The sequence below is a fragment of the Cibotium barometz genome, chromosome 14, assembly GCF_041138505.1.
Source record: "Cibotium barometz isolate CiBa-2024 chromosome 14, ASM4113850v1, whole genome shotgun sequence".
NCBI classification, from domain to species: domain Eukaryota; kingdom Viridiplantae; phylum Streptophyta; class Polypodiopsida; order Cyatheales; family Cibotiaceae; genus Cibotium; species Cibotium barometz.
In genome coordinates, this window is record NC_141059.1 from 18,307,546 (window position 1) to 18,330,686 (window position 23,141).

A 23,141-nucleotide genomic window follows, 5' to 3' on the forward strand; every position below is an offset into this window, starting at 1 on the left:
CCTTCACGTCCTCGAACTTCACGGGAGAACTTCACGTCCCCGAACTTCACGGAAGACCTTCACGTCCCCGAATCTGCAACTTCACAACAGGAGGCCTTTCATGCCTTCAAATTCACACCTTCTACTATATGGGAAGGCCCTCACGAACCTTTCCCTAACATACTAACACTAATTAACCAAAAAAAAAGGTGGCTTCCACCAGTCATTCGACTGACAATATATGGTTGTACAGATGTCTATGTCAGAATCTGAGTCCCGGGAGGAGCAACCACCTCCAACACAAGCCAGCAGTGCCATAGGGTCCCATGTTGGGGTTAAGGCCCTGTGCCGCCTCATGTACACTTTATGTTACAGTTACAGTGTGAACACGGTTCACTCCAAACCGGTTCCACCCAAGTGTCTATCCTAATATATTCTTGAGGGTTGTGGTGTGCCCTCTCTTCTTGATTCACACCCACCACATGCTCTCTTCCACTTGTTTCTTGCTCCTTCAATTGGTATCAGAGCACAGGTGCGGGTGCGGTGTTGTGTGCATGGCTATGGCGCATGAAGAGATCGGTGCTTTGAATCGGAAGCTTTGAGAGCGGTGAATCGGAGCCGGATTAAGAGCGGTGAATCGGAGCCGGATTAAGAGCGGTAGATTGAGGTCAGATTGGCCTTGGATTGGAGCTTGGAATTGCAAGGGCTGGTGCAAATCTACGACTCGTAGATTGGCTTGAAGCTTGCAAGGTAAGGGCTTTTTTTTTGTGTCTGTTAGGCGGCATAATCGCAAAGCAGTCGCTGCTGCGCAGAGAGGAGCATGTATGCTAAGTTCGGTGCTCAATTGGAGCTCTCTTGAGAGCGATTGTGTATGAGGCTACTGCCAATTTTCAGTGTGCCAATTGCGGTGCTCTTGTGTGAGCATGTATGGCAAGTGTGGCGCTGCATTGAATTGTCAGATCCGTGTTTAATGCAGTGTGCTAAGCAAGGCACAAAGCAGGTGTTTAATGCAGTGTGCTAAGCAAGGCACAAAGCAGGGGCTGCTGCTGGACAGTGTCAAATTGAAAACTTGGCCACAAAGTATTTTGCATATATTTGTAAGCGGGAGATTATTGTGCGAGATGCTACATGGTTTCACCATTTCAGAGAAGGATATTGCTCCTGCGGGGACTATTGGTGATTCTGCTGGCAAAATTGGGTAGCTGATTTGGCTTATAAAGGGTGTCCAGTAGTTGTGTTTGAAGCCTTATGATCCTGCTTAAAAGGGAGCTGAAAACTGTAGGCTACAGGTTCTAGACAGTGGAAATCTGTGGACGTGAGCCTACTTTACATTATATGGATGTGCTTGCATTGGAGTGATACTTCCCAAGACATTTAGTGCTTCAATGGAATAGAGTTATTCGGTTGGAGCACCTCTGCAAATGGAGCAAAATCCACTGCTTCCTTTTTCCCGAAGCACAGTTCACCAAGAAGAAGGGCAAGCTTCTGAAGAACAGGCTGCCTTTCAAGCAATTCAGGTTATGCGGCAAAGAATCCCTGCATAAACACCTTGATTCTGTACAAACACCTGCTAAACAATCTGGGATTGTTATGTCACTTGATCATTCCGCTAGAGTGACATTTGGAGCATTTATTGCTTGCTGGAAACTAATTACAGAACTGTATTTCTCATTCTAGAGTGACATTTGGTCACTTGTCAAGGCTCGAAAACCTTTGTGACAGTTTTGTACAAGTGCAGGCACAATTTTGAAAGAGATTTGGGCACTTTTAGAGTGTTGTTTTTTTTAACTGTTTTTTGACAGTTTTGGAGAGTGGACAACATTGCATTTAGTCACAGCACGTGACTTTGAGGCTCTCTGTGTCTTAGGTGTATTTATTTGCTTCTATTTGGGCTTATCATCATGTCTTCAAGCAACGAAGGCAACTATTGGAACATCGAGAAGTTGGAGGGGAATGCAAATTTCTCCTATTGGAAGAAGCAAATATACAATGTGTTGGTCCACAAAGATCAAGATATGCCGATCAAGTATAAAGGGGTCAAGCCAGATGAGGTGAGTGACTTTCAGTGGGAAACCATGGATGAGAAGGCCAAGAGTACCATTCTTTTGACCATCTCTAAGAAGATCTACTTCAATGTAGAGAATGAAGCCACCGCTTACAGCATATGGCAAAAACTTGAGTCCCTTTTCGAGAGTCAGAGTGCAACTAGTAAAGTGTTTTGGTTGAAGAGGCTCATGAAACTAAGCATGAAAGAGGGGACAGCCCTCTCACTTCACCTCAATGAGTTTCACTCTATATTCAGCCAACTCACAAATCAGAAAATGAATTTTGATGATGAGGTGAAGGCCATTTTCCTCTTGAGTACCCTCCCTGACAGTTGGGATACTTTTGCTACAGCCATAAGCAATTCAGCCCCTGCCTTCACAGGATTGTCATGCCAAGATGTGGAGAGCGCTCTTCTGCAGGAAGAGGTAAGGCGTAAGAATAGCAGTGAAAATAAGAATGCAAGTGCATTGGCTGTGGGCAGAGGTAGGCAGCAAAATAGAGGGGAAAGTCATAAAGGGAAATCTCGCAGTAAGTCACGTCCTAAGAAGGACCTTGAATGCCACTATTGCCATAAAAAGGGGCATATCAAAAAGGACTGTTTTCAGCTGAAAAACAAATGCAAGGATAAGGAAGGAAAAGAAGAGGACAAAGATGCTAAAAGAGATGCTAAAGACACCAAGGGCAAGGCTAAAATTGAGGAGCTCAATGCAGTGATGAAGATAATGACGATGTCATACTTGTTGCCTCCTCTGGTGATAGTTCTTTTCTTGTGGCCAATGATGGCTCGTATGCACACGATTGGCTATTGGACTCAGGTGCATCCTATCATGTTACTCCTCATGAGCAGTGGTTTGCTTCGTATGATGCAGGAAAAAGAGGATGCGTGAAACTTGGGAATGATTCTGCCTATGACATTGTTGGCATTGGGGATGTGCATCTAAAATTCCCAAATGGTTCTGAATTTGTCTTGCACAATGTGAGACATGTGCCACAGCTCAGGAAGAGCTTGATATCCACTGGGCAGCTTGATGATGCAGGGTATCTCACCCAATTTGGTCATTCCATGTGGAAGGTGCTTAAGGGAAATATGGTTGTGGCCAAGGGCTGCAAATCAGGCACCTTGTATCCATTGTATGTTGAGGGTGTTGATGCTAATGTAATCCATGTGACCGAGCAGCCACACACTTCATTGTGGCATAGCCGGTTGGGCCATATGAGCCTGAAAGGAATGAAAGTATTGTCTTCTTTGGGTTACTTGCCGAGACTTAATTTTTCTGATTTTTCAGCATGTGATCATTGTATTTATGGCAAACATAAGCAATCCGCCCATAAAAAGGCTGGAAATGTTAGGCAGGAAGTCCTAACTTTGGTACATACAAATGTGTGTGAAATGCCCAACCTTTCTTTGGGCGGTGCCAATTATTTTGTCACTTTTATTGATGATGCATCCAGGAAGATATGGGTCTATCCCATTAAGCATAAGAGTGATGTGTTCAAAGTCTTCAAGACTTGGTTGGCACTTGTTGAGAATCAGACAAGAAAGAAGCTTAAATGCCTCAGGTCTGATAATGGAGGGGAATACCTCTCAAGGGAATTTACTACATTTTGTGAGGAGAAGGGGATAAAGAGGGAGTTGCCCGCTCCCTACAATCCTCCACAAAATGGCGTGGCTGAAAGGGCAAATAGGACCATTCAGGAGAGGACTCTTAGCATGCTCTCACAAGCAGGATTGACCCATGGTTTTTGGGCAGAAGCTGTTAAGACAGCAGTACTCATGTTTTGGCCTTGTACATTTTATATGTACTTGCTGTAATTTCTGATTTTTTTTTCCTTGAGGCACATTGCCTTCAGGTGGGAGGTTGTTGGGGTTAAGGCCCTGTGCCGCCTCATGTACACTTTATGTTACAGTTACAGTGTGAACACGGTTCACTCCGAACCGGTTCCACCCAAGTGTCTATCCTAATATATTTTTGAGGGTTGTGGTGTGCCCTCTCTTCTTGATTCACACCCACCACATGCTCTCTTCCACTTGTTTCTTGCTCCTTCATCCCAGAGTGCCAGCAAGCTGAGGAGCAACTTCTTGGGCCCTTACGCCCAGTCCTTCGAGGGAACTCTCATCAGAAGACAGGTCACTACACCACATGGGAAAATCACTCTGCAATGCCAAAGTAAGGAGTGCCTCCATCTATTGGAAGCTGCGGAAGTAAGGATAAGCTGGAAAAAGTTGACCACATGGTAGAATGGCTATAGTGCTACCCAGAGGGATCGACACAGATCTCTGTGCAGAATATCTCTGTACATATGACAAGTAAACAAAGAGAGGAAAAATTACAAAGGCAGATGGTACCACAAAAGAGCTACTCATAATAGAAGACCTCATCAGAGAGATGCTTTACAGCTCCCCGAGCAGTCAAGGCCCACAGATACACAATCGATACAATGCCCGTCAAGGAAATGCTAAAGAGAGATTCTTATAACTCCAATGGGGCAGAGTACAAGAACATCAAGGATAAAGCCACGGAGAAAGCTTGCAGGGCAATGTCATTAATGATGTAAATCAAACCAGTTGACAAGTATAATAGGGTCAGCCTTAACAGGATTGCCAAAATCTCATGAAGAGAAGGAGGACGACTGGGCCTTTTCTATGCACAAAGAAATGGAAAATTATCTCAAGGCACATCAGTCCAAGGTCAGCAACCCGTACCTGTTAACACATTTACTTAACCATGTGGCATAGCGGCTAGTGAAAGATGAACCAAAGAAAAACCTGTCGCTAGCCCTAACCCCCAGTCAACCTACCGAATCTACTGCTAGAAGGGTGGATGAAGGACAAGCAGTGTTAATGGAGACAGAACAGCTCATAAAGTCAATCAAGAAGAAAGATTGAAAGAAGAAGACTGACAAAAGGATGAGAGAGCTACTAGTGGATCTCACCACACAGAATCTCAGCAATTGGAAGCAGCTGTGGCATCAGAGATCAAGACATACCAAGAGGCTCTCCAAGAAAAACTACAAAGCCCTACTATGCAGGAACAACACCAATAGCTCTCCCCTCTAACGAGCCCTGCACAACTAATATTCAAAGACCTCTCAACGATTCAAATCTAGCGGAGATACACACAGAGGAAGCTGGAGAACAAACACATAAAGATCCTACCTTGGAAGGACCAGCATACAAGGAGGCATCAGTTGCACAACAAGAATTAGAGAAGCCAGCAGAATCTAGCAAGAAGCCACACTCCCCAAAGATGTCCATGCCAAGCAAACAAAGAAGATTGGATGAAGATGAGCCACTGTCGCATCTTGGTTCTTTCAAGGAGATGGATTCTCAACAATTTCTCCAGGATACATTGGAAGGCCTTGACACACTCCTCCATGACCCCCAACCTTCATTGGAGAAAGGAATTTTTAACAGTAACTAAATATAGTAGCATTTAAATGAGTGCGTTGCCAACATTACGAGTGGATCCACTCTACATGCCTATCAAGAGGAGGTTGACACCGATGGAGTTTCAAGCTGCAAAAGAAAGGGATTCTCATATCTGCTACAATTTTCCAATATTTAACCCAGCAACATTTGCCAGTATTCAAGCACAAAGACAACAACTGCTTAATTGGATCAGAGCTTAGCGAAAAATTCTAGATCCTGCAATTGTAGCCAATGTCAAGTTCATGAAGTTATTAGTGGTTCTGATAGACCAACCTAGAGAACCTTATGATAGTTATGAGGCTCAGCATCTACAGTTCAACATGAACCAAGGGCCATTAGACAGAGGTATAATGCTATATTACCATCGTCTAAGATGTCTTCCAGGTATATGCACATAGCATTTGAAGACATGATCGACACTGGGTTTTGGTAGTCCCATTCGGCATTCCAGTGCACACTCAAAAAACTTCACTCTCGCCATAACTTCTATCGCCACCACGAATTCGGTGACCAGGTCTTCAGACCTCGGTAACAGGTTCTGAGCGACAGAACCTACTTTAGGAAAGGGGGAATCTTAATCCCATTTGGATTAACACCATGATCCTCAATTGAGGACATTAATAAGTGTCATGTAAAGGCATTATAAAGGTTGTACATTATGAGACATTGGCCACCCAAGGCCTAGTTAGTAAGTTTTGGGCGCCCAAGTGTGAATAAGGGCCAATTGTATATAAGGTATTTTCTCATAATGAAAGGACACAATCCCCTTTGTGCTATTGAGAGTTCTTCCCTTGTACTTGTGAAAGAGTGAGGAGTGAGAGCATTCTAGCATTGTGCCTTGTATGAGAGAGCGAGAGAGAGTGTGATTGGCGTATGTGATGGTGTGAGCAACTCCACGGTGATAGTGTGGAGGTGGAGCTAGGAGTTTGGAGCATACATGCGAGCTTGGAGGCTTCGAGCTCGAAGCATTGGTAAGTACCCCACGACGGTTGTGTTTCATTGCTCATCCATTAGGTGAATGTGTAGAGTTCCCTCTTGGAGGTGTGGTCAGGCATAACAATGTGTCAATGTTCTTTCTACAACATCTCCAGACCCATCATGCTCTCCTTTGCCGTGATCGCTTGCCAAGAAATTCCACATCATCTCCCATGCCTACTATCATTCTAGTATACCTTGTAACAAAGTTAAAGGGTCTACAAGTCTTGAACTATGATGCAGTCCCATTTGACTACACCCAATGCCATTTGGGTGTAATCTCATGTTTTTGTAACCACTTTGCACATGCAATAAGAAATAGTGTTGAACAAAGAGTGTGTCATGGAGTCTATCATCTGAAATGTAAAAGCGGTAAGTTTTAATGACTTCACCTTGCTGATAGTAAGAGATATGGACCAATATTGTCACCTATGTAGAATGCCAATGCATACTCTAAATCTCATTTTTCTTCTTAAGGCCAAAGTTCTCTCCAAAGTGTACTACTGACACAACCACATCAGGGAACTTCAGAATACACTCCTTGAATTACAAACCTTGCTAATGTGCAAGGTATTTGTGCACATGATGAAAACCTTGAGCTTGCTCTTTAGCAATAGAAGAAACTCGACATTCCAATTCTTTACACACAAAATATTTTCTCTTCTTCTTGTTTTCCTGCTTGTCAAGTGTGTCTCCACGTATTCAAAAACCTTCACAATAATACTATTTCCTTTCTTGTTTCTCTCAAGTGGAAAACAAGCTAGTTTCTTCACACCACACTCTTTGCGATTGCCCATTAGACACCCCCATTGGTGGAAGGTTGCCTCAAGTTGTTTGACTAGTATGTATTTGGTTGAGTACCTTTTCATATGGTGGGTCCTCTTATCTCTGTATATGGTGTGTTGAGTGTTGAGTGTTGAGTAAAGAAGAAGAAGATTTTCAGCCTCTCACCTTGTGTGTTCTCTTTTAGGGTTTTGTGAGTGTGTGTGTGCTTGCAAGAGCTCAAGCTCTCTTCTCCCCTACATCTTTTCATGGTATCAGAGCCTGGTTCATGATAAGGACTGAGCTGCAAGCAAGAGAAGCATAGGAAGCAGTACGAGGGTAAGAACTTCATCTACTCTTCCCTATTTGTGTTGGCGACTACACCCTTGTCATTAGATTTGTAATTTTACCTTAGATCCACATTCTACTAATATTTCCCAATCCAATCATCAACGAATCCATACAAATTAATCATTTTAAATGGTAGATGTGGTGGAAGGACAAAATAGTATGTTTTTTAACAATTCTAATTCCTTTTAAATAATATAAAAATTAGAAAAACACATAAAAAGTTATTCGATAAATCACGTTAAGTTCTATGTTATGTGAATTTCTAATATGTAAAGTGGGAACATCATATGAGTAATAATGTAAAAGTTATATGCAATTTATTCACATTTAGTGTACCTCCAAACTTAGGGTAGGGCTTATACACAATTTTGTACTGAAATAAAGGGGCTTTGCAATTATTGGATATTCGATTAGATTATAGTTTTAGTTGCCTAACTTTGCATGTGATGTTTCATTAGAAGACCTTGAAGTGAAACTCCTTGGCTAACTAGGAGAGATTAGCCATTTTTCTTGAAAATTTACCTCTTTTCAGGCTAAACCCAAGGGCACCCACTAAACAAAACAAGATAACTTCATCTTGTAACCACCTTTATGTAATAAAAAGATATATATGAAAGTACATGCAAGGCTATATGCAAGCACAACCAAGGTTATATTCAAGCCACGACTATATGCAAGCACCACGCTATGTATGTCCTACCTACCATCTCTCTCCAAGGGTAAACTTTCACATGCAGGACTGTGCATGGGCCATAGGGCCTTTAACTTGAACAAAAAATCAAAATAGAAATAAGCATAAAATGTTTACCTCACACACACTTTATTCGTAGCTTGTTACTTGATTCGTGGGGCAAGTTTTGTCATTTTCCTGTAGACACACACAAACACCACACAAACAAGTAGGTGGGTGAGAACCAAGACCTAGCACTTAAATGAAGGGTGTATGCATAGGTGGGTGAGAATCAAGACCAAGCACTTTAGTGAAGGGGTGTATGTATAGGTGGGTGGGTGTATGCCTAGGTGGGTGTATGCCTAGGTGGGTGGCATGTCTATGTAGGCATAGGCAAGCCTATGCAAGCATGGGAAAACCTATACAAACCATGGGCAAGCATAGGCAAGCCTATGCAAGCCACGGGCAAGCATAAGAAGCAAACCTACCTATGCAATTTATGGGCAAGCCTATGCAAGTATGGCCAACAAGAATAAGCAAGCATGGGCAAGCATAGGCATGCATGGCCTATACATAGGCTTGCGTAGGCAACTATGCAAGCCATGGGCAAACATATGCAAGCATGGGGGGAAAAAGGCATGGGTAAGCCTATGCAAGACATGGGGGGAAAGCCATGGAAATCCATAGGGCAATCCTATGCAATCCTATGCAAGCCTATGTAAGCATGGGAAAGCATGGACAAGCCCCTATGTAAGCCATGGGAAATAAGATTAAAAATAAATAAGAGAGTGTTAGCATCCCCTTGCTAACATGGGGGAACACACACATGCTCCTACATACATAGCCATGGAGTATATATGTACACATGAGCATGGAGTAGGAGGCATGGATCAACAACAAGATAAAAGACACAAGATAAACATACAAGCATGGAGTAGGAGGCATGGATCAACAACAAGATAAAAGACACAAGATAAACATACAAGCATAACCACAAGATAAAAGACACAAGCATAACAACATAACATCATAGTGTATTCCATATCCATGTATCACATATTGTGTGTACAAGAATCATGTCCATACAATAGTCATGTCATGTCCAATTTGCAGACAAGAGGGGCTTTATATATCCATCCAGCCATGTGACTCTTGGGATACCCATGTGACTCTTGGGCTACCCATGTGACTATTGGGCTCCCATATTCTCCACAAGATCTCCTAACTCCACACTAGCCATCTTGTATCCACTTCTTGATATGACATCTTGTAATAAGAAAATCCCACAACTCATTAGCCTAAGTTAATGCTTCAAATGCTAGGGTGTGTTCACACCCAAGCTAATGCCAAAAATGTTAGAGAGTGTACATACCCATCAACACCTCTCTTCCCCTTTATTTAGTTGGAGTGTACTATCTCCTATGAATGCCAAGTACATCATAAAAATCTGTGAATAAGTGGCTGCCCAAAGGTACAATGCAAGCCACTTCAAGTTATACAATATATCATAGAACCACAAAAATTGATGGGGTAGAACAAGGAGATGGTGGGAAGACGATTTCCAACAATCTAATGAAGATATGCTGGTGAAGAATCTTGTCCATGAGTACTCAAGTGTGCTACCATATGTGTCGATGAAGCCACCTGCTTCTACTCCATGTGTCTTGGAAGTCTGCTTCATCTTTGGAAGTCCACAAGGTGAGTCCTCCCTTGGATCACGAAATTACAACACCCAAGAAGTAACTGCATTCTAGAAATCAATACATCATTTTCTTATGCTTTTAATATTTCCATTTTGGTTTTTGTTTGTTTCTTTTCCTTACATGCAACTCAATAGGGACCTCAGTGAACCTTTTATTTGGACCTTATGCCTTTTCAATGGGTCTTACGGGCATCTCGATAGGTATCTCAGGACCTCGTTGGGCTTCCTCCCCAGTGCTCATGCCTTCTCATTGAGTCTTACAAGCAACTCGGTAGTATCCCAACTAAGTGTCTCCTCGACCCTCAATCGGGACCTTGCTGGGCTTCCTCCGGACCTCATGCCTTCTCACAGACTTACAAGCGTCTCAGTAGTATCCCAGCTAAGTGTCTCCTCGACCCGATCGGGACCTCACTAGGCTTCCTCCGGACCTCATGCCTTCTCGAGGACTTACAAGCGTCTCGGTAGTATCCCAACTAAGCATCTCCTCAACCCTCTCATGCTTCATTTTTTCAATATTATTATCATTTTTCCATTGACACCATATTTCAAGACAATACTTCAAGAATTGGCCAGTTACGTACCATTTAAGTTCATCGGGTCATCCACCCCGAGTTTCCCATGGAGGTGAAGGTTGCACTCCATGTACTCCATGCAGTAGGCATAGATGAGCTGATTCATCAAAGCCAACATGTCGTATGCCTTTTTTAGTGTTTGATTTATCAAAGCCCCTGCAACTAGTGCACCACACTAGCGCAAGACCAAGTGTGCTCCCAACAATCCTTTTCTTATCTAGATGGTTATATAATAAGGGTCCTCACTTGGTTCACCTTCCAAGCTTTTTTGTAGCAAAAAACGTCCATTTTTTCACTAAAATTAGCTAATCTCATCCACTTGGAAAAGGAATTTAACATTAATCTCTTCTAATAAAACATCACACCCTTAGTCTTACACTTAAACATATGGTTCAATAAAAAATCAAAAATTTCAAATGCTAAATTTTTTGCATCACAAATATAGTATATATGTCCCAAACTTGAATACGTAGATAGTACGATCATAAAATGTTGATAACTTCCTTGTTTTAACTCCAATTCCATCCTCACTTTGTACCCAAGAGAGGTATATATGTTGATCTTAACTTGATTTATTGAAAGTAATTTTTGTATGTAATTTTTTACTTTGAATGAATTATTATATGTTTTGATGGTATACAAAAAGAGTACTTTTTGTACACATATCTTTATAACAAAAATTATTTATTTTTACTTGATTGAATGACCTGAGGACATGTAATTATGCGGATAATGTGGCCCTATGGTTCAATTTCATTTTTTAAAGTTATAGATTTTTCAAGATCTCTATTGGAAATTCACTTCAAAGTCTTAGAGAAATTGAACATAATTAGTAAATCAATTATTTAAAAAAATTATATGATCATGCAATAATTTTATGTGAGAACGTAGTGCTAATCATGGTGAATCTATCAAAAAATAAGTTTAATTTAAGTAAGAAAATGCATATTTTATCCATTTTATATGAAAATATCTCTATGTGAGTAGTTTCTTCCCTTGCCATTGGATCAGAATGGCAAGTTGAGTGCAGATTCAGGAGAGATTTTGGAGGATCCTACTATGTGTAGGCGCATAGTAGGAAGCTTAATCTATATGATGATCACCAGACCAGATTTGAGCTATGCTGTTGGGTTGGTGAGTCAGTTTATGCAGATTCCACAGAAACCGCATTTGGATGCATTGAGACGCATACTGAGGTATGTGAGGTCTACTTTGCATTGTGGACTATTCTATGAGACTGGGACAGAGATATGTGTACATGGGTACACAAATGCTGATTGGGCTGGTAGTATCTCAGATAGAAGATCTACCAGTGGATTCATGTTTTCTTTAGGGAGTGCTACTGTGACTTGGAGCAGCAAGAAGCAGCCTATGGTTGCTCTATCTAGTACAGAGGCCGAGTACAGAGGAGCTGCTATGGCAGCATGTGAGGTAGCTTGGTTGAGAAAGCTACTTGCAGATTTGGGTCTATCAGTGGATAGACAAGTTGTCATTTTCTGTGATAACATTAGCAGTATACAGTTGGCCAGAAACCCAGTTTTTCATGCTCGCACGAAGCATATAGAGGTCCACTACCATTTCGTCAGAGAGAAGGTCTTGGTGGCAGGAGACCTTGACCTTGTTTATGTCAGCACAGAGGATCAGGTAGCTGACATCTTCACCAAAGCATTGGGTACAGAGAAGCTCCGCAGATTCAGGGCTTCACTTGGTGTACATAAGATGGAGTTGAGCTCGAGGGGGAGTGTTGAGATATCGAGCTCATCTAGTGAGACGGTGGACACTGATGACCCGCCTGGGGGATAGGCCCCACACTTACACCACTGGCATGGTTGGTGAGATCTTGGGTGATATGCGGCCAGTGAGATGACAGGCTGTGTGACAGCCTTTCTAGAGACTGGCATAGTTATAGCGCCAGCTCATTTAGTTGGGTTCACACTATAGAGAACCCTCGTATGTATTGGTTAAGTACCTTTCATATTATGTGTACTCTTATCTTGTATATGGAGTGTTGAGTGTTGAGTGAAGAAGAAGAACATTTCCAGCCTCTCACCTTGTATGTTCTCTATTAGGGTTTTGTGAGTGTGTGTGTGCTTGCAAGAGCTCAAGCTCTCTTCCCCCCTGCATCTTTTCATATTTTCTTCACCAAACCCTTCGTGTCCTCCAAACAAGGAAGAGCCGCTACTACAAAGAGTATCTAGGACAGCAGGTCCTACATACTCTTTGTGTCCTCTATTTTCTTCACCAAACCCTTCATATCCTCCAAACAAGGAAGAGCCTACAAAGAGTATCTAGGGCAGCAAGCCCTGCAGCAATAGATTCTGAGGATGAAATCTCCATCAAGTAGGGGGGATGTTAACCCCATTTTGAGGTTAACCTAGTATCTCTCCATTTACATAAGAAAGATAGCACAATAAATGTCATGAAACGGCACTATAAACATTGTAATTATGAGAATGGCTAGTAATGCCATAAATCTATGTTCCTTGTAATCATTGAGTTCATCTTGCATTAAGTTTTGGGCTCCTAAGTGTGAATAAGAGCCAATTGTATAAATAACAACATTCTCATAATGCAAGACACAATCCCTATTTGTGCCAATTGATTCTAGTCTTATCTCCTTTCTCTCTTGTGTTTATGGGAGGGAGAGAGAGAGCTTCATTCTTGGTGCATGTTCCTCTTATGCTTGTGTTCATAAGTGTGATAGTAGAGAGGAGTGGGTTTCTTTGTATATAAAGAAAGATAACCTCATGGTGATAACTTGAGGAGGAGGCAAGAGAGTGGAGCTAGCTACCACTATCATAGCTTGAAGTCTCCAGAGATACACGCTTGGATATCAGGGCAAGTTCCCTATGGCGTGTTAACGCAAGCATTGTCCATTGCATTAGAAGAGGGATGGTGCAGCCTGTAAACAGTACTAACTTTAACATCTCCATTCTCGTCTACATTTATGGTCGTTCTTTTGTCCTCACAATTCCTTCATCATAGCTCCTACTTATGTTATCCTAACCATTTCTTTATCATAGTTCCTAATGTTATCATCTAATCTATGGAACTCTTGATATGCCCTAGGCCTTCTTTGTCTTTTTATCCTCCTATACATGCTCACATGTTAGTAGTGAGATTCCAAATATTGGAATTTTTCTTCTTGCTTAGCCTCTATTTCTTCTTCCTTAGCCTCAATAAATAGAATTATGTTGGCCCAGTGAAGCCTTGTGAGCTTCAATGTAGCAATAGATAATATCATGCATACTTAATTCTAAGAAGCTCCTTATAAGACAAAGCATGTGTAGAGTTGATGCATCATTAAATTGGCATGTGCAACCTCTCTCAAAAGTACAGGTGTAATGTAGGTAAGCCAATTTCTATTAAATATCCAGTGGCATCTTTAGTACTCTCTTCCTTGCGCTAAACCCATATTATGAAAACTCAAGAAAGGAAATAGATGTTGAATGCTTTAACCTTCTATTTTCCTACATAACTCATAGTATCTAAGTGTGTAAGAGAAAATAATACTCAAAATATAAAACTTGCATAATAATATGTTAATTACTCTCTCTCTCTCTCTCTCTCTCTCTCTCTCTCTCTCTCTCTCACACACACACACACATACATACAATCACAAGTTTTTTACATTAAGATAAACCTAGCAATAGGGGTTTGATCATGTGAATATTATTAAAAGATAGGGAGGAATGTGATAAAGCCCATGCCTATAGAAGATTACAAAATTTTGGACTTTCTTTTTACCTCTTTATAAAAAACATAAGGTTCCTAAATGTCTCTAACTTTTATAAGAAATTTTGAAAGCCAAGAGATTAGGTTTAATGAAGACTACCAAAGCCACTTAACATATATTGTAACATGGCAACATAAAATGTCAATGATGGGGCCAAATGTCTTGAGCCTCTTGAGGTTAAGGATGACATAATAGCCATATAGAATGTGTGTAAAGGTGATAAAGAGTTTTGTAGTAGCTATATAGAATGTGTGTAATAACTATATAGAATGTATGTAAAGGTGATAAATAGTTTTTAAAGCCAAAAATGTCACTTTTAAAGATGATAATTCCATTTCATTTCAGTGGTATCTCATTAAAAGATTTTCTCACAAGTTCATTAGATCTTTCTAAAAACATGGGAAACACATCAAAGCTTGAAATAGGGAAATTGTAAGGATACAAGAATTGAAGCAATTTTTTAGAATTACTTTATTTGGTAGCTTATTACACACTAGCTCCACTTTTATTAGCAACAAAATTACTTGAAATATAATTTAAACAAGCACATTAGGATATAATATTAATGTCACGTATAAATTACAATTAACAATATCATATTAACGTCACATTAGCACATTAGGCTAGAATATTAACGTCACATATACATAACAATTATTAGTATCATATAAACAGTGTTGTCAAGAGTGGGAATACATAAAAGTGATCGGGAAAAACTAAAAAGAAAAGAGAACTTGAAAGAGATAACATGCCTAAGTGGGAGACAAATAAAGGTAGCTCAATGTCCTTTCTTTACATTAAACAAAAGAAAAGAAAAAGAAAAGTTTCATATGTGTTGCCCTATGAGTAGTTAGCCTATGCAATACTTTATTCACACTTCTATTATACAAAATTCCTTGAGAAGTTAAATAGTATTTTTGATATGCCTTGTTGACATTGTTTCAGTCCCATTATTTTAATGCTAAATAGATTGTCTTGTTGACATTGTTTCAGTCCCATTATTTTAATGCTAAATAGATTGTCTTGTCCAAAAACTGTGAACGTTGCAACCACACCACATCTGAGTAATTTTTTTTCTTCAACCTCCCATCATGAACCTTCTATTCCTTTATTTTTCCCTTTCTTTTTTGATACGCTCCATATATTAGCTCGCCTTTTCATATCACAACATCGTGTGTTACTTTTGTTATTATGCATAAATAAAGTAAAGTGGTCTTTACTTTTGTTACTATGCATAAAGTGGTCTTTACTTTTGTTATTATGCGTAAAGTGGTCTTATTATATTAATTTCTTTAATTGTAAGTCCTTTGTGAGAAGGAGAGGTCATGAATTATCATATACAAAACATCATGCATAAAAGGACTATAGGATCCACATTGAGTTTCAAACATGAAAGAGCACACACCCTTATTAGAGGCCACTAGGGATAAATGTTACAAATTTCAATGCTAATTTCCATGTAAAATTTGATGGGAAGACCAAAATATTACAAGTGACATATGTCCAAAACAGCTAAAGACATGCATTTAAAAGATCCCTAATTTTTGTGTTTCTTATGGTATCACTAATACCAAAGTATCATATGTCTTGACCACACAAGAGATGGTTTTTTGGCTAGGTATAATCATAATCTTCAAAGTTATAGGAAGTTTTGCCTTGTGGCAAGAGTGTTCAAAAATTCATCTTACACGTGTGCACACTTTTCTTGGGATTATTTTCAAAAACATGTGAATACGGCCAATTTTTTATTGCCTTGTGATTACAGAGACTTCTATAGAGCGAGGCCCTTGGTGCCATGTAGTATTATCCATGTTTTCCTCAAATAATTATCAGGATTATTGATATATGCTTTTTTGAATAAGCACTTGGCTTCTTTTATGTAAACACCTTTGTGAATTTGCAATAGTCTTTCAAAAAAGTTTGGAGTTTTGTCTAATGCCATATATTCTACTTTTTTGAGTTTCAAAACATTCTCCAGACAGTAGCAAGGCTTCTTTTGTAAACTCTAGTCATTGGAAGGAACTTCTTTTTTACACCAATCAAATGTTGACTTAAAAATGACACACACTTCAATGGCACATGTGGTTTCTAAATACTTTTATAGATTTCAGCATCATTGCAAATACTTTTAGTGTGCCCTTTTTGCTTTCAAAACTCTCACTACTATGAGCCAATTTTGACCTCCAAGCCATGATCTTTCATGAGGAGACTCATGAATGTAGCCATTGGAAGTTTTAGAGCCCTTGCCATGTCAAAGAAGTTCTTGCTTCATCAATTTGTAGATGTAGAAGTTCACTTTGATCCCGTGCAATGTTGTATAAAGATTTGTTACCACTTTTTGCAAGTCATAGGCACACACTTAGGTGAGAAGCAAGCAATTTGTGTTCAAAGAAAAGCTGCATAGATTCTCTCCATGTAGAAAAGGAAATGGAAAAGAGTTATGCTACTCTTCTTCTTTGTCTTTTGCGAAAGCATTACAAAAAATTAGAAAGTTGCACTAGGAGCCTTGAAAATTATGAAAAACTCTTTCAATGGAGAAGACATCTTAGTTCTAAGTTTGAAAAGGGAGCTATTTATATGTAGTTATTCTTTAATTTTACATTAAGATCTTAAAGCATGCCTCTAGCTTTTGCCACTAGTTAGCTCCAAGCCCTTTTGATAAGGATGTATGTTACTTGAAGAGAATTATTGTAAAGATGATTAAAGTATGATTTTAATATTTAATTGAGATTTTTCACATTAAAGTTAGATGTAACCTCTTAGAAATCCAATTTCCATGCTAGGATTGGAAACACTTAATGTCATAGTCATTGTAACACACACACACACACCACTCTTAGCTGTCATAGTCATTGTGACATACGCACACACTTAAATGTCATAGTCATTGTAACACATACAAATGAACACACACACATACACACATTACTTTGAAACTTTCTACTATTGTATTGTTTTTTTCCTTGTTGTAATTGAAATAATACTCATTTATATAATTTTTATATAGAAATGCATTGATTTATTATGTATATTTTATTCACACACGCACACATCTCTCTCTCTCTCTCTCTCTCTCTCTCTCTCTCTCTCTCTCTCTCTCTCTCTCTCTCTCTCTCTCTATATATATATATATATATATATATATATATATATATATATATATATATGTTTTATTCACACACGCACATCTCTCTCTCTCTCTCTCTCTCTCTCTCTCTCTCTCTCTCTCTCTCTCTCTCTCTCTCTCTCTCTCTCTCTCTCTCTCTCTCTCTCTCTCTCATCATTAGTTATTGCACTACCCACCGCAACCTCATTTTTATCAATCTTTTAAGCACTATGTGCATAAGTGCAAAAACTTTCCCTCATTCTCTCTCTCTCTCTCTCTCTCTCTCTCTCTCTCTCTCTCATTTTCTCCCCCTCTCTCCCTTTGTGTCTCTTCTCCCATGCATGTCACTTCACTAAGGCCTTTTACTGAGTCGCAAACAATCAACGATTGTTTCAATAGCCCCTCCTGTGATGTAGCTGAAGTGTAGTGGCTATAAATGTGTTCAGCTCTCTCACTCTTCACATAAGCAATGCCACCATATCTTCGTTTAGATATTGGTTCAATGTCCCTCTATCTACCACTGATTATAATAGCCACCACCAATTCTTGCTGCCAATATGGTAGTCTCCTCCTTTAGTAATCCTCATAAGATTCCACACTCTCAACTCCACTCTCCTCTACTTACACATGATCTTAGTTTGCTATTCATTGAGCATACTCAAACTCTTTCTATCAACACAACCATATCTCTAACTTTCCCCGCTTAACATGAGAGCATGTGCCTTGCTACCTTCATCCCAACAACTACTTGGAGTCATGAAACCACCTCTTCATAAAATTGACACTTCAGTTATGGCTAGTGATAGAGCTAATCAATACTAATTAGCTACATTCATGCCTTGCCTTTAAGTTGGGGAAAATTCATAACCCCTAACCATGTACTTGCGTATACTATCTTTTGATACTTTATTATGATGATTAGGAAGACAACGGTTGTCAATCCTCATTCTATAAAGACGTGACATCGATAACAAGGGGAATTGGGTGTTGACACACCCTTAAACACATTTCGAGTTATAACTTGCTTCATTTTTTGGGGTGATGGTAGGTAATATTCCTTTCCCTTTTTATGAATTGGAATTGGCTTATGGTCTACCTTGTACATTATCCACTTCCACAAAACTTCCAATTTTTTTACATCAATACTAAACATCATATTGGATATTCCATCTTTTAAATTTTCAACCTTGAATTGAAATTAGGTTTACTAGCTTGTTAAATTTTAGAATATATCCTCTTCATCTCTATTTATATAGTCAAAATATATATTCTCTTCAACTCTATTTATATGGTCATTGTATGCAAGTGTCAAATCCAATATCACACACAGACACACACACACACACACACACACACACACTCCTTAGTTTTCCCCTCATCAACCATTGGTCATGTTATCCCAAATCTAAACTCTACACACATTATTACTCTTCTACAAAATGTTAGGAACTTGGAGATACCTTTGAAATATTCCTTTTGTTTTACTATGTAGGAGCTTATTTTTTAAATGGGTTGTTACACATTCAATATGGACTATACTTTGTATAAATTGAATATCCAAAACATTCATTTTTAACATCATCACCCTTTTCTTTTATTATTGCTTTACACTATTGGTGGGGGACCAGCCCACCTTGTGGTGACCACATCAAGAATGGTGAGGGACACTTGCACGTTACACTCAAGCTTATGTGTGTGTGTGTGTGTGTGTGTGTGTGTGTGTATGTTACACACACACACACACACACACACACACACACTACATAATGTTATTAAAAATGTTTATTTATGTGATTAACACATATAAACACTCTATACATTATATATAGTTAAACCTTCCCCCCCCCTCTCTCTCTCTCTCTCTCTCTCTCTCTCTCTCTCTCTCTCTCTCATATTTGGCTCCCCTTAATTCTCATCATATACTCTCAACTCGAATCTCTTGTTGGAGTGCACAAGTTGTTGGGGATGTTGCCACTATGTTTGCAGACTACCATTAGATATCCCATATGCACACATGTGTGTGGATGGGCTTCCTATATGGGATCCAGTGGTGCCTCTTATAAAATATATCCCCAAACCTATCTTTGGGGTAGCGGTGGTAGGAAGGAGTGGGAGCCCTCCCTCTAAATCCACACCCTCATGTATGCACATGCAAAGATCTCTTGGTGCTAGCCGTGGTTGTTGACTGAACACGAGATGGCTGGACTTTTTCTTTTGACATGGTATCAGAGCTAGAATCTACGATCCCTTGGTTGCTCCTCTCCTCACATTATTGGAGTGGGTGTTAGAGGTCAAATTGTGCACATTACTAGAGCTACATGCTACCATAAATACCCCGTATGCACGCATATGTGTGGATGGGTTTCCTATATGGGATCCAATGGTGCCCCTCATTTAGTATCTCCTATGGCCTATCTTTTGGGTAAGGGTGGTGGGTAGGAGTGGGAGCCCTCCTGCCCACCAAAGCTACACCCTCCTGTATGTACATGGGAAACTCTCCAAGTGCTAGTTGTGGTTGGTCGTAGTGGACACAAGTTGACTAGATTTTGTCTCCTATATCTCCTTTGCTTACACTTGGTCTTATTTTGCTATTCCTCAAACTTCCCCTCCCTATCACAACCATTATTTAAATGTCATAGTTGTTGTTGTAACACACACATGCACGCGTGCACGCTCTTCTCCACCAAGGCATCGATATATAAGCCACCTTCCTACTTTTTGGAAAGAATTACTACCTTGAGCTCATTGAATTATTTCCCTTGCAAGTCTAGTGATAACCCAATTTTCTCCATGTAGCCTTAGAGAATAACACTTTCAAAGAGACCTTGAATAATTATTTATGAAGCAATAATCAGATATGCTAGAAAATCTTACCACTATGTTATTGTATCTTAGTACAAACAAGTCATTTATTGAACTCATGATATACACTCTTGTTACTATTTCTAACTTTTCTTTACCCAAAATGATTTAACTTTCGTGAGACATTAAAGAGTTTCAAGAGCTTCTAAAAATGTCCCAACCCTTATCAATTCATTCTTATGTCATTTTCTCAAAGTTTGCAAAAGTTTCACCACATAAATTTTATCTTTTGGAAGTCAACTCCATTCCTTGTTCTTGCAAGATACTCAAAGCATTGTTCATAATATAATGAATGTAGAGAGATTCGGGATTATTAGATGATTAGGATTAAATACATATCGATCATTTGTAGTTAGAAGAATACATGAAATGGGCCTTTTCATCTTAAAGCATTTTTCTAGAGTAACACATTGCTAGTTCATGTTTTATCATTTTAGGGTTTATTTTCCCCATAGCATCTTTTTCTCCTTTAATCATCATGTTTTTATACAAATGATAGCTTATGTTGTGGGATATTAAATATTTAGGGAATAGAGATATTGACAGCTCTTATCCTTTTGTGATAAATGCCCCTATAGACGAGGATTGTCCATAGTGTAAATGAATCAACCATTATTTAACCACTCTAAAGCAAGGGCATAAGTTTCATGTACAATCCTTTTACAAAGCTTACATCATTTGTCTACTTTTTCATGCTTTTATCTCAAGCAACCTTCAAAACTATTTTTCTAGTGATGATTTTTTCATATGTGATGATTGGTATGAGTCCTAAGTCCTTCATTTGACATTTTAACCACCACCGTTCACATAACAATGTGATCTCTCGAGGTAGGGTCATATACTCCATACAAGGGTAAAACATTTGGTTCCTTACATTCAATTTCAATACAAGTTTATTGATTATGATGTGTGTTCATTTGCAAAGCTAGGTTCTTACGTTCTTCACACACCAAAGTGTCTAATTTATGGATAGCATATGACTTTTCACTTTGCTCAATATCTTTTCTCAATGTGATCTCTCGAGGTAGGGTCATATACTCCATACAAGGGTAAAACATTTGGTTCCTTACATTCAATTTCAATACAAGTTTATTGATTATGATGTGTGTTCATTTGCAAAGCTAGGTTCTTACGTTCTTCACACACGAAAGTGTCTAATTTATGGATAGCATATGACTTTTCACTTTGCTCAATATCTTTTCTCAATGGGTATGTAAATATATTATCTTTCTAAAACATGCGCATAGTTTCATGAAGATATTAGTTCCAAGAGCATGGCTAGAGAGTAGCATAAGAGCTATGAAAACCATATCTTTCATAGGGGGGATCGAGGCATATCCAAGGTTTAGAGATCAAGAGCACATTTTTCACGATCAAACAAGACACACTAAGGCTTGAAGAACATGGCTAAGAGAACTTCAAAAGCAACGAGAATCAAATTTAGCATATGTGGGGATATATTTAGGGATACCTAAGATCTAGATCAAGAACACATTTTCTACTCTCAAACATGACACATCAGCTTTAAGATGTTACTAGTCCTCCCTAGGACATAGTGTTCATCCTTAAAGTTTAATGGTCTAAGGCCTTCTAATCATTATGGTTTTTATTTCTCTTTTGTAATTACATGTTGATTTTGATCATCCTTAAAGTTTAATGGTCTAAGGCCTTCTAATCATTAGGGTTTTTATTTCTCTTTTGTAATTACATGTTGATTTTGTAATTACATGTTGATTTTGATCATTCTATAGTTTATCTTTTTTTAATAAATGTGCTACTAGTTGGTGTGAGAGGGCAATGATGTTCAATCCCCATTTCAATTGGTAGGGTAATTTAAGCGCTACCTTAGGTTACGTTTTGTAGACTATGTGATCTTATGAAGAGAGTAGATTTAGTAGGGTCATTCTTCATTTGGATTTGGGCTCTACTGGGAGGTTGGAGCTTTGCAATAGTGGCCAGATGTGCACATTGAGAACGTCGTAGAGTGGCATTGGCCTTTGGCTCAACAACTCATAGCCTTCTCATATTGGCCTTGACACTTCTCATATTGGCCCCTTGACACTTCTCTCATGAGCCTCGTATCAATCTTATGACCTTTATAAAAAAAGAAGATATACTCAATTGGTTTAATTTAGATAACATCATATGCTTCTTTAAGGACTGCACGTTCTTCTATGTAGCCATGATTTTTGTTAATCTATAGGCCTAATTGTTTCTACGTAAGCTATCTACCAAGCTGGCATGAACACCTTGGTTATATTTCGTGATATAACAATAGTTTTACATTTTATTTGTGCATCCTTCATGATCTACAAACATATTGCTTTCTCTAGCTAAAACTTTTGGTAGTGTAGCACTCTTTAAGTTTTGGTCCATACCCTTGTTGAATGGAAGTTTATATGAGATTTTATACCTTGAAAGAGATGGAATGGGTCTCCCTAGTCTCTTTTTTATTACATAGACATTTTGCTCCTAGAATTTGTGGCGCATATTTGATTGATTGATTTTTGCCAGTTTCAATAATGATTTTTGGCATTTTTAGCACTTACATAATATGAGTGCCTATTGCCACTGGAATTTGGCAACTTATAATGAGTAGTAGGCACTAGGTGCTTTGGATTTGATTTATTATTGTGCTAAAATAAATAAGGGGCTAGTGAACACCCCATATCCAGGTGGGTCCATGTGCCATCACCACCATAAAAAAGGTTTAGTCTTGTTCGTCCAAAGGATGTCCTTCCCCATGGATGGGTGAGATCAAGCATGATTTTTGATAGGTTAGGTTAGCCTTCAGCATGATGGGTTTAGTAGAATATTGCTCGTTTTTTTCACATTCTATCTTAATTTTTATAGCGATCACTCACAATATTTAATGGCCAAATTGCCCTAAAACAGGCATAAAAAGCCGAGTGAGATAGATGTGCAAAGAGGACGTATAGGATGTAGGAGC